Source organism: Ips typographus, linkage group LG3 (assembly GCF_016097725.1).
Source record: "Ips typographus isolate SLU linkage group LG3, UJ_Ityp_2.0, whole genome shotgun sequence".
In the NCBI taxonomy this organism is placed as follows: domain Eukaryota; kingdom Metazoa; phylum Arthropoda; class Insecta; order Coleoptera; family Curculionidae; genus Ips; species Ips typographus.
This window is the reverse complement of record NC_138424.1, coordinates 9,344,927-9,357,651: the sequence shown is the minus strand read 5'-3', so window position 1 is coordinate 9,357,651 and position 12,725 is coordinate 9,344,927. Positions and strand designations below refer to the sequence as shown.

Below are 12,725 nucleotides of genomic sequence, written 5' to 3'. Positions count from 1 at the left end.
ACTAACTACAGTTGTTCTTATTTTACGTGCATATACACAATAATACTACTACTCTAAATACCAAATTAATTTACAGGGTGGTCCACCAAAAAAATTGGCAAATAAGGTCGATAGAAGTCTACTTTTTTTAATTTTTAAAGTTACAACACCAGTTGACTGGGTTTACACTGTTGACAGGTAATTTTTAGTAATGATTTGTAAATTACCGGTAAAGTAAATATTCTATTTTACCAGAAAAATTTTACCAGTAAATTAATGGTAAATTACAAATACTGTGTTTCTGGCAGTTCATATTTTTACATTGCTTTTATCACTGACTTAACTTGATTATTGGATAGGAAATTTAATGAAGATTTCAAAAATGTGCTTAAAACAGTCATTTTCTCACTCCAAGTGGGTTTTACAGGCGATTTTGTCCTTGACAGTTCTTTCAAACTGTGTTTCTGACAGTTCGAACTTTGACACCGCTTTGCTCCCTGACTGTACCAAATTGTGTACTGTTTCTCAGGTTATTCTATAGGAAATTTAAGGAGGATTTCAAAAATGTGCTTAAAATAGTCATTTTCTCACTCCAAGTGGGCTTTACAGGCGATTTTGTCCTTGACTGTTCTTTCAAACTGTGTTTTTGACAGTACGAATTTTGACACCGCTTTGCTCCCTGACTGTACCAAGTATTGTAGTGTTTCTCAGGTTATTGGATAGGAAATTTAATGAGGATTTCAAAAATGTGCTTAAAACAGTAATTTTCTCACTTCAAGTGGGTTTTACAGGCGATTTTGTCCCTGACAGTCCTTTCAAACTGTTTCTGGCAATTCAAACTTTGGCACTCCTTTGCTCCCTGACTGTACCAAAGTTTGTAGTGTTTCTCAGGCTATTGGATAGGAAATTTAATGAGGATTTCAAAAATGTGCTTAAAACAGTTATTTTCCCACTCCAAGTCGGTTTTACAGGCGATTTTGTCCTTGACTGTCCTTTCAAACTGTGTTTCTGACAGTTGGAACTTTGACACCGCTTTGCTCCCTGACTGTACCAAATTTTATACTGTTTCTCAGGTTATTCTATAGGAAATTTAAGGAGGATTTCAAAAATGTGCTTAAAATAGTCATTTTCTCACTCCAAGTGGGCTTTACAGGCGATTTTGTCCTTGACTGTCTTTTCAAACAGTGTTTCTGAGACAGTTTGAACTTTGACACCGCTTTGCTCCCTGACTGTACCAAATTTTGTACTGTTTCTCAGGTTATTCTATAGGAAATTTGAGGAGGATTTCAAAAATGTGCTTAAAATAGTCATTTTCTAACTCCAAGTGGGTTTTACAGGCAATTTTGTCCTTGACTGTCTTTTCAAACAGTGTTTCTGAGACAGTTGGAACTTTGACACCGCTTTGCTCCCTGACTGTACCAAGTTTTGTAGTGTTTCTCAGGTTATTGGATAGGAAATTTAATGAAGATTTCAAAAATGTGCTTAAAACAGTCATTGTCTCACTCCAAGTGGGTTTTACAGGCGATTTTGTCCTTGACTGTTCTTTTAAACTGTGTTTCTGACAGTTCGAACTTTGACACCGCTTTGCTCCCTGACTGTACCAAGTTTTGTAGTGTTTCTCAGGTTATTGGATAGGAAATTTAATGAAGATTTCAAAAATGTGCTTAAAACAGTCATTGTCTCACTCCAAGTGGGTTTTACAGGCGATTTTGTCCTTGACTGTTCTTTTAAACTGTGTTTCTGACAGTTCGAACTTTGACACCGCTTTGCTCCCTGACTATACCAAATTTTGTAGTGTTTCTCAGGTTATTGGATAGGAAATTTAATGAGGATTTCAAAAATGTATTTAAAACAGTCCTTTTCTCACTACAAGTGGGTTTTACAGGCGATTTTGTCCTTAACTGTCCTTTCAAACTGTGTTTCTGACAGTTCGGAATTTGCCACCGCTTTGCTCCCTGACTGTACCAAAGTTTTTAGAGTTTCTCAGGTTATTGGATAGGAAATTTAATGAGGATTTCAAAAATGTGCTTAAAACAGTCCTTTTCTCACTACAAGTGGGTTTTAAAGGCGATTTTGTCCTTGATTGTCCTTTCAAACTGCGTTTCTGACAGTTAGAACTTTGACACCGCTTTGCTCCCTGACTGTACCAAGTTTTGTAGTGTTTCTCAGGTTATTGGATAGAAAATTTAATGAAGATTTCAAAAATGTGCTTAAAACAGTTATTTTCTCACTCCAAGTCGGTTTTATAGGAGATTTTATCCTTGACTGTCCTTTCAAACTGTGTTTCTGACAGTTCGAACTTTGAGTCCGCTTTGCTCCCTTACTATACCAAAAAGGTACGGTCACTTAAAACCATGAGAAGTAGACTGTAAAGCGCCATCTAACGACCGCAGGAAAAATGTGTCCAAATTCGGGTTACGTATCTCAAAAAACCTCTGAGTATTGATTTGAAGGTAATACGTTACAAAATGTACATTATATTTTTAAAAAATCGATTTTTATTTATTAACTTTACCACCCTGTATCTCGAAGACGGAGCAATTTCGGACAAAGGTAAGTTGCTTCAAGATTTTGACAGACCTTTTAGAGACACCCTGTATATGTTTATTTTTGACTTGTACTAGTAATCAAGCTTAATCTGCTGTACCAACCAAATTATCACCTCGATATTTCGATTTTTTTCCCCTCATTATGGTGTCGTTATCCTTCAATGCAAAATGTACATTTTTTTTCCATCGATTTTGTTTTGGAAAGCGACTGATGGAAAAAACTTGTTAAAAGCGCGATATTCGTACTAAACGCGGAAATTTATGGGTCTGTTTTTCCACATGGTTTGACAACCTGTGATTAACCCACCGTTTTTTTTTACTCTCACTCGATGCGATACCATTTTTAATTAGCCGCTGCGATATGGGGCCGTAGCCGTGGTACGATTAGAATGTCGACCGTTTATTGGCCGAAAAGGTATTATACACATGTAGATATAAGGAAAAGCAACAATGGTGGGCAATTATCGATAATTAGGCGTTGTGCAGGCCGTGTAATTAACCGGAAAAAATGCCATCCAATTCTTGCCAATTTCACCACCGTCAGTCACTTATTTAGAATAAAACAATAAATTCTTCCCCACGACTTTAGTCTACTTCTTTCACATGTGGGGCACTGAAATCCACAGTTATGCCCTGTTCTATGCTGAGGTCGCTTTTTAATTTATTGCTCCTGCATTAAATACCAGCTCGATACAATAATAATTAAATTAATTAAATTCATGCATGCATTAGCAGAACAATATTATAAATCTAAAATTATAATTTGATTTCCAACGCGTAACGTTAACACGTAAGAGGTTATCTAACGGGCAACAAGACCACCTTGACAATCCACCAAGTGCAAGTTCAAAGCTAAACACATGTAGTGCATTAGTTAATAACAAATTTTAGTAAATTATTGAATATTTTTTAGGATAGGATTGATCAAAGGAGTTACATAAAATTGCTCTTTTACCAAAAACTCTTCTCAAATTGTTTGTTTTTAATTTCCTTTAGATAGTTCTAACTTTTATAGTTTTAACAAAAAATATTTTTTATAGCGACGGTGATATTGTTGTGGAAAATAGTTATTAACCTAACCTAACCTAACCTAACCGTTAAATGGCGGGAAAGACGCTTTCCGCATGAATACAAAGTAAAAATTATTTACAAAAAACGCACTTAATGAACATTATTAATTTGCTACACTCTCACTAAAAAATAATTCGTTTGAAAATTTGTGTTGTTCCAATCAGGTAGTTGCTGCAGAATCTGTAAGAGGGTGATTTCCTCAGGGATATCAAAATTGTCATATTTAAAAATATTAAAATCTGCAGCAGTAGGTATAAAATTACAAGAAAAAAATTTGTTCTAAATCTTAACCTAGTAAAATTTGTTGATAAAAATATTTGTAACAACGTGTAATATTGTCAAATCTGTCATTATTAGTAAAGGTTAATTTCCTATTAATTGCTTGAAGTAATTTTCTCTTTTGGGATCAATTCAAATTTGTCTTATAAATATTGAAAACATAAATATCAGACAAATGCCGGTGACTTTTAGAATTTAAAAAACGGCTCAATTTCCTCAAAAAATAAAACCCACTTGGAGTGAAAAGTACCATTTTTAAAATGCCCATTAAATTTCCTATCCAATAGCATGAAACTTTTGATTTGTTCAATTTGACAGGTCAGGGACCAAATCGATTGTAAAACTCACTTGGAGTGAGAAAATTACTGTTTTAAGCACATTTTTGAAATCCTCATTAAATTTCCTATCTGATACCTTGAAAAAACACTACAAAATTTGGTACAATCAGAGTAAAAAGTAGTGTCAAAATTTGAACTGCCAAAATGCCAAAAACACAATTTGACAAGACAGTCACGGACAAAATCGATTGTAAACTGACTTGGAGTGAGAAAATAACTGTTTTTAAGCACATTTTTGGAATCCTTATTAAGTTTTCTAACTAATAACCTGAAAAAACACTACAAAATTCGGTACAGTAAGGGAGAAAAGCGGTGTCAAAGTTTGAAATGTCTCAAAACACGGATTTTGTTTTAATATATGAGGGCTTTTATTATTGACAGTGAAAATCCACCAATCAATCAATTTTTAAGACAATTTTCGTGTAATTTAATAAGTTTTAAAGACAATTTTGGGGTACTCTGACTACGTTTACACCGGTGACAGTTTAAAAAAATTGAATAGTCTAGTTACACCTTAAAAGCTCATTATGTAGCCTTGAGTTGGGGCTACAAAATGACGTAATAATATACAGGGTGTCCCGCTTAAAAGAACCGATTTAAGGAGTTTGAAGGCAACGAAGACACTTTCAATGCCACTTTTCTCAGAAATTCACACCACAACTTTAACCTCAAATATCTCAGAAACCCCGTATTGCAAGCCTGTTCAAAATAACATTCAAATACAAATTATTTTTCTATACATTTTTACTTTTAATTTAATTAAAACTGCTAAACACAATGCTAAACAAATAACGTTAGCTTGCTGAAAGTACTAAATATAATCAATGACAAAAATCTAAAACAACTCGATTAAACACAATTAATTACTGTTTTTCGTGACTATACCATTAATGCTGACGCTTAATTACCTAATTACAATATTGAAATATGACCAGGAAATTTTTTTTCTTTGTAATAATTTATAGGCGCCTAAACTTTATTTCCGGGAAGTTTGAATAGTACATCCTCGGCCATAGCCCATACTTGTTTCTAAACAAAATTTTGCATAGTTAGATACCGTCATTTTTATGGGCTAATGTATAAAGAAAAAAAATCAGATTTTAAATGATCTGATAAAAAAATTGAAAACATTTTTTCAAAATTTACTTCAAAATGGTGAACAAGCATGGCAAATTTTATATGAGTTTTTTTGTATTAGAAGTAAAAAACTGTTTTTCGGAGCACAAAATTTCTTATACAAGATTTTGAAAATTTTATGTCCAAGGTAGATTGGATAGTGTCATACAGTAAATTGGGCCGAAAATTGATTACGAGGGGTAGACCGCCGATAGATTTTTTGTACACCAAAACGCCTTTTTGCATACAAAATACCCTGAATTGCTCAAAATGTCTCATAGTAATAATGCCTTAAAACTTCCTAAAATGCCTCATATTACCTTGAAATACCTCGAAATGCCTTTAAATTATTTAAACAGCCTCAGAAGGCCTTCAAATGTTTACCTACGCATTTGTGGCATTCTTAAATTTAGTTATAAGGCCTCTGGTATTGAACAATGATAAACCTTGATGAAATACAGCCTTAAACATTTGTTTTCGTCACGTGGCAGTTTTTAGGTTAGGTTAATTAAGTAGCATGTCTGCTTTTACAATTTTGACCTTTGCCAAAATGTCATAAGGACTAATGATTCAAAAAAAAAATGATTTCCTCCGGTTACCTGATTGCTTTTCCAAATTTTGAAGACCCAAAAGTTTAATATTCATTTTTTTAAAAGTCACGTGACAGTTTTTAGGTTAGGTTAGGTGACAACATAAAGCTTTTTTCCAAATTTTTGACACTTGATTTGACCTTGTGCCGAAAGCTTAAAATTGATTTTCTAAGGTCAGGTGACTGTTTTTTCAAATTCTAACAAACAAAACTATTTTTTGTACGGTTGTCTGAAATTACGGGTTATATTTTGACGTTTAAACGAATCTTCTAACTGTCATAGTAACCAAGTTATAACATGTCAAATAAAGACACCTATAATTTAAAAGAAGCAGTTGAAAAATTAAATATTTAAGTATTTTAAATTTAGACAGTGGTAAAATTTAAGAACTACGTCACGTGACTTTGGTAATTCAATTTTTGAACTTGCAACACTGTAAAGACCAGTTGACATTGTCAAAAACAGTCACGTGACCTCCAAAACGCAATTTAAACTTTGGAAAATTGATAAATAAAATTTGGACAGTTGTAAAAACTTAAATTGCAAAGTGCACGTCACGTGACGTTGATAATGCAATTCTGAGCTTGCGTCACTGTAAAGGTCAGTTGATATCTGTCAAAATTAATCACGTGACCGTTAAAATGTGGTTTAAACTTTAAAAACTTGGTAAATTAAATTTAGACTATTTTAGAAAGTTGTAAAAGCTGAAATTGTAAGAGACACATCAGGTGACTTTGATTATGCAATTTTAGAGCTTGCAACACTGTAAATCCAGTTGACGTGACCTTAAAAATAGAGTTTAAGTGTTGAAAAATTTATAAATTATTATAATAATTTGTAATGAATATTGTTTCCACTTAATATCATGTAACAAAAATTTTACCATAATAATTACATGTGCGGTAAATTTTTTTATATTGATATACTATATTGTCTACTGCTTGGTCTACTACAATGTATTCCTTAAGATATCGCCAAATTTCCTTTATTTAGGCTTTATTTCACTAAAAATTCCAATAAAAATATCGCAAAACATTTTTAAATATACAATCAATGCCTCAAAATTTGATAAAATGCCTTATAAATACCTTAAAAATTCCTCAAAATGCCTCATAATACGTTGTAATACCTCAAAATACTGGTAATACTAGCAAAGTGCCTCATAATACCTCGAATTACCTTGAGTGTGTAGGTACACCAAAATACTTCGGCGATCTACCCCTCGACTCAAAACCAACTAAGGTAAAATTAGTTTTTATTGAATTATTTTGTTATTTATGAATTTGCTTCATAAATAACAAAATAATTTTATAATAACTAATTTTACCTTAGTTGGCATGGGTTGAGACGTTTTGTGAAGATTATTTGGTAGTACTTGTTAAGTTATTATACATCACTAAATTTAGCCCACCAAAAATCCAATAAGAATAAAGAAAGTGGATGATGACTACCAAAAAACGAAACGTCGTGTGACAAATTTGAATCCATCATCGAATAGCTGGGAAAATGTGACAATGAAAAGATGTTTTTAGTTTTGGGATATATCTTCAAATAAGGTTAGAAATAAATAAAAACAAAAAATAAAATTTTCAGTTTTTTTCGGATATCTACGGAAATACTAGGAAAATCAAAATTTTTAAAACTCCGTTTGGTTGAGCAACTTTGCCCCAATTTAAACTTTCTCGTATCTCCTATAGTTTCCGAAATCTCTGAAGTGAAGGTGGAATTTGAATTACCCTGTATATTATATAATAATCGATAATAATCGTCTTTTTCTACTCCTAGTAACATAATCAGCTGTTTTTGACATTTCATTGGAGTGCCTAATTTCTTAAGGTCCCTAATAATTGTTATGGTCAGGTCGCCTATGGATGGCAATTGTCACAAAAAGCGTATGTCTTAGATAACGTTGCAAATAACAACGTTGAGGCTGTGACAGTTGATTTCAAACTATATACGAACTTATCAACGACCATACGTTCATGCTAGAACGAGAGAACCACAGTATACCTAACCTAATGATATTTCTACGCAAACGGCTTTAATAATAATGCTTTGATGACATGAAAATTGGCTAACATCTTAAAGTGTCAATTCAAGTCTCAAATCAAATGACACTTTAACAATCCTCAAAAGTCATCTTAAAGTCAAGTATATTACAGTAAAAAACAGTGTTAATTAGTACCGTCATAAACAATTACAATATTTTAATAAAAAAACTTGTTTTGTTGTGAAGGAAAAAATTCCTGTAGATGTTTAACGCCTAACTGAAACTCAATAAATAATGTAAATTATTGTTTACCTTGTAAATGTTTTACGCCAGCGGCTCACCGAAACAAAAAAAAAACCACCGAAAAAATCCAAAATGTTGGCACACCACTGGATCCGTACACTGGTCACGTCCGTCGCTTTTGCCCCGGCACAAATTGGGCAAATTCCTATTTTTATCAGCGTGCAGGAATGTGGATTGTAACTTTTTTTTCTGGTAAATTTTGCAAATTTACCTCTTAACACTGTGGATTACTTTTAAGTACTGCAGTGTGGTTTATTTAAAGTACTTTCCAGTTTTCTTTTTAATTTAAGTCTGGAACAACTTCAAAATCAACAACCGGCGGTACTGAACCGAACCCGCACTAAGTTTCCAAATAAACGGCAAAAACCCTTCATGATGATCGAAAAAAAACCTACGGATTGCACAAAAACGCCCTTTCGTACGCCACTACTACAACACGAACGCAAAAACTTCCAACTGAATTTTTTTATACAGGGTGGAAAAAAAAAGTCCGGACCCGTGTGGCTTTTAAGGCCGTTTTTTCTTTTTTTTGCTCAGCGACCGGAAAACATAGTTGGCTACGAATCGCAGAGACCGCGATTGCCGACTGTGCGATCGTTGACGAAACGCGGCAACAGCAACTTCGAGACCAGTTCGGGCGTCTTCGCGGAATGACGCCGCCTACTGCCATCGAAACAATGCACCAAAGAAAAGCGTGGCGCGAGCGAGACAAGGAAAGTGAATTGATTGTCGTTTTTTTTCCTCTCTGTCGGATAAAGAAGGATTTATGGGTGTCCCGATGGATTGGAATGGGACGGTCGCGAATGTTGGGATTTCGTACGCAAAAAAAAAAACACGCACGGACATCCACGGAACCAGTTGGTCGGTTAATGGTATGAAATAGCATTGAAAAAATTTCAGCTACCTCGCCTCGGCTGGCCCGTTTAAAATAAATAATTGTAAGTACCATTATTTATGTATCCATACACTGTGTACATTTTGTCGTTTCAAACACATATTTTAGCATTGACAAAACAAAAAGGAAAATGATGTAGGGTATTCGCGTTTCAAGATAAGAGATACTCCCTCTTTGAAAAACTCCTTAGTTTTGAAAACAGTTTCGGGCATCCCATCTGTCATTTCTCTGTTTGTTTACGTTAATTTTGGTTAGGAATTTAACCACCGCCTACTATACTAGAATGCCTAGAAGGTGCTTGTCAAAAACTCCATTATGGCGGAAATAGTGGTGACAGTTTGCGTTTGTTTGTATTGTGGAAATTGAGTTTTTTAAGGATTAGTTGAATTTTTACGGTTTAAAATCAAAACTTGAGGTTATTTGCGTAAGTTATTTTTGTTTGCTGTCGTTCATAAGTTTTTCAAGCCACATTGTAATAGCAATTCAGGAAAAAGCCCAACCGTGTCAGTTTTTACTTTACAAAAAACCGGATCTAACTCAACAGTGGTGGAACACTTTGAAGTGGGATGATTTTTCTCCAACAATATACTCAATGGTAGGTACAAGTGCTTTCTAGTACAGTAAACTTATTAAGTACTTGTTATATGCACAGGTATGTGAGTTACATTTTAAAGCATCCTTCAATGTGAGAGCAACAAAAATAATTTTGAATGAATGTTCTTGGTAATAACATAAAAACCATTTACCAGTTTTGCTTACCTAGTTTCAAGGATTTACAGATTTTCTTACATTGAACAGTGTTTAAACTAGTTTGTTGTGTATTGTACTTTCCAGGACAAATGTTCTAACCAATTTGTTTAGGCTGGACTTGACTGTGTATAAAAAAGCTCTATCTAGGTATACATATCTGGATCGGGAATGAACCTTTTTTTGATTTTTCACTCACAACTTGCAATCAACTACACGAAACAATTAAAAAAAAACATTTTTTTTACTGCATCTGCATACGTTTGTGTATAAAACGAAAACCGCTAACGCCGCCATTAAAAGTGACATTTTAGGCTTTCTAGTATAGAGGGCGGTGATTTAACACATGAAGTGACAGTCTGTCATATTATTTATAATGTTAGGTTAGGAACGGGTTGCCCGATTTTAGTTCAACTGGCTCTGTGATCTTAACTTGAAACGCCTTTAGTCGATCCCAGATCGATCTTTTCGAAAATGGGTTATTTTCCGGAAAAACTCGATCTTATCCGTCGATATTTCACATGTGGTATACCATATTCATTGAAAAATAATTAGTTAAGTTCCGATTGACGTTTTGAACTATTACATAATTTTTTAATAAAAAAATGATAAACCACCTTGCTTTATATTGAATTTTTTAGTTGCTTTGCCTAAAAGTGGGCTTTTAAAAGTTGCTTAATAGAGCTGGCTTTAAAGTCAGATAAAAAATTAAAATAACAGGTGGATGGGATCGAATTCAAAGATTGATCTTTTTTTCTCGATTTTTTTGGAAAATCGACATTTGAATCGATACTAAAAATCGACATCCCTAAAATAAATATTCAAACCATTATCACAAATCTATTATTAATAAAATATACCTACACCTTCGAGAAAAAAGAACAAAGTATCAGGAGGTAATATACAGGGTGATTCACAACCTTATAGACACAGAGCAGGGGCGTGTAGAGGATCTCAAAACAAGTCGAGTTGCCGTGTACAGGGTGTTAAAAAAATATTGGTCTCTTTAACTCCTACAGTTTATGAGATATTTTGCTCAAATTTTAAACTTAGGCTATTGTTTAGACTGAGGGGTAGACCGCCGATAATTTTTTGTAAACCAAAATGCCATTTTGCATACAAAATACCTTGAAATGCCTTTAAAATACCTCACAAGGCTTTATTATTGCTCAAAATGTCGCATAGTAATAATGCCTTAAAACTGCCTAAAATGCCTCATATTACCTTGAAATGCCTTAAAATTATTTAAACTGCCTCAGAATGCCTTCAAATTTTTACCTACACATTTGTGGCATTCTTAAATTTAGTTATAAGGCCCCTGGTATTGAGACAATGATAAACCTTGATAAAATACACTCTTAATTTTTTTTGGTCACATGGCAGTTTTTTGGTCAGATTAATTAAGTAGCATGTCTGCTTTTACAATTTGTACATTGACAAAGGTCAAAAAGTCATAAGGATTATGATTCAAAAAAAAATTACTTCCTCAGGTTACCTGATTGCTTTTCCAAATTTTGAAGACCCAAAAGCTTAAAATTTATTTTTTTAAAACTCACGTGACAGTTTTTAGGTTAAGTTGGGTGACAACGTAAAGGTTTTTCCAAATTTTTGACACTTTAATAACTTAATAACTAATTAACTTAATTTAACCTTGTGCCGAAAGTTTAAAATTGATTTTCTAAGGTCTGGTGACTGTGATGCGTGGATGTGTACAAAAAAAATGATCTTTGTTAACTACAAACTTTGGTTTATTTAACGAAATAAGAACGTGAAAAATAGTAAACGCGTGATTGTTGCCTTTGTCGAAAGTCGTATCGCTTCTGTTCTTGCGGCACACACACACACACGTCCCGTCTCTCTCTTCTCAGTCGGGATCGCGGGGTTGCCACTGTGACTTTTTGTCTATCACTTTCGCGTCGTAACATGCCGCCCGCGTTGAAAAATTAAAGTTTTTCAAAAAAAAAACACGCACTGAACTGTCGAAATCGATTGTTCCTTACTGAGCGTTTTCTTCGCATTGAACCAGCTCGTCCTGCATAGGGAGAATGCACACCTTCTTTAAGGATCGTCTGGTAATGGTTCCATTGGGCAGCCTTACTGAGACCACTCGAATGACATTATCGTAACCGGGATGTAGCTCCGTCACTCTTGCTAGAGGCCATCTTAAAGGGGGAAGGTTGTCCTCAACGAGAATTACTAAACTTCCAACTGGCAGCTGACTTCTGAGGTCGTTTTTGGTGTTCCACTTGTTCCTGACCTGGAGAAATGCAAGGTACTCTCGGGACCAACGGTTCCAGAAATGTTGAAACAACTGTTGTAATTTTTGGTATCTGGATAACCGTGAAATATGCATATCCTTTAAATCTTCTTCCGGTGGACTTAACAGTGAGTCGCCTATTAGGAAATGGGCGGGGGACAAAGGTAAAAAGTCATTGACATCGTTAGAAATTGGTACCAAGGGACGCGAGTTTAGACACGCTTCAACCTGCACAAGCAGAGTGTACATCTCCTCATAGCTTAGAGATGAATTGCCTAATACGCGCCGAAGGTGAAATTTACAAGACCGCACAGCAGCTTCCCAAAGCCCACCTAGATGGGGTGATTTCGCGGGTATGAAGTGCCAACGAATTTGGCTGTCAGCTAAGAATTTTGTCACGCTTTCATTGTGATCTTTTTTGTTGATTAGGTCATACAACTCTAAAAAATAGTTGTTTGCGCCTACAAAATTCGAGCCGTTGTCCGAGTAGATGTCGTGAGGTTTACCTCGTCGTGAATAAAATCTCTTTAATGCATTCAGAAAACTAGAAGTTGACAAATCTTTTACCAGCTCGAGATGCATAGCTCGAGTAGCAAAACAAACAAATATGC

General features: G+C 34.4%; 1 protein-coding gene and 1 long non-coding RNA gene across 2 annotated transcripts in view; one reads left to right on the top strand and one right to left on the bottom strand.

Moving 5' to 3' along the window:
- Nucleotides 1–8,793, bottom strand: part of LOC145726000 (zinc finger protein rotund-like) — a 192,156-nt gene extending 183,363 nt beyond the window's left edge. Inside the window, exon 1 of the mRNA XM_081974928.1 lies at nt 8,225–8,793. The gene's annotated coding sequence lies outside the window, so the exon portion shown is untranslated. The remainder of the gene's footprint in view (nt 1–8,224) is intronic.
- A 165-nt stretch (nt 8,794–8,958) lies between these two features.
- Nucleotides 8,959–12,725, top strand: part of LOC145726011 (uncharacterized) — a 180,359-nt gene continuing 176,592 nt past the window's right edge. The window contains exon 1 of the long non-coding RNA XR_014177465.1: nt 8,959–9,153. This is a non-coding gene — a long non-coding RNA (uncharacterized LOC145726011). The remainder of the gene's footprint in view (nt 9,154–12,725) is intronic.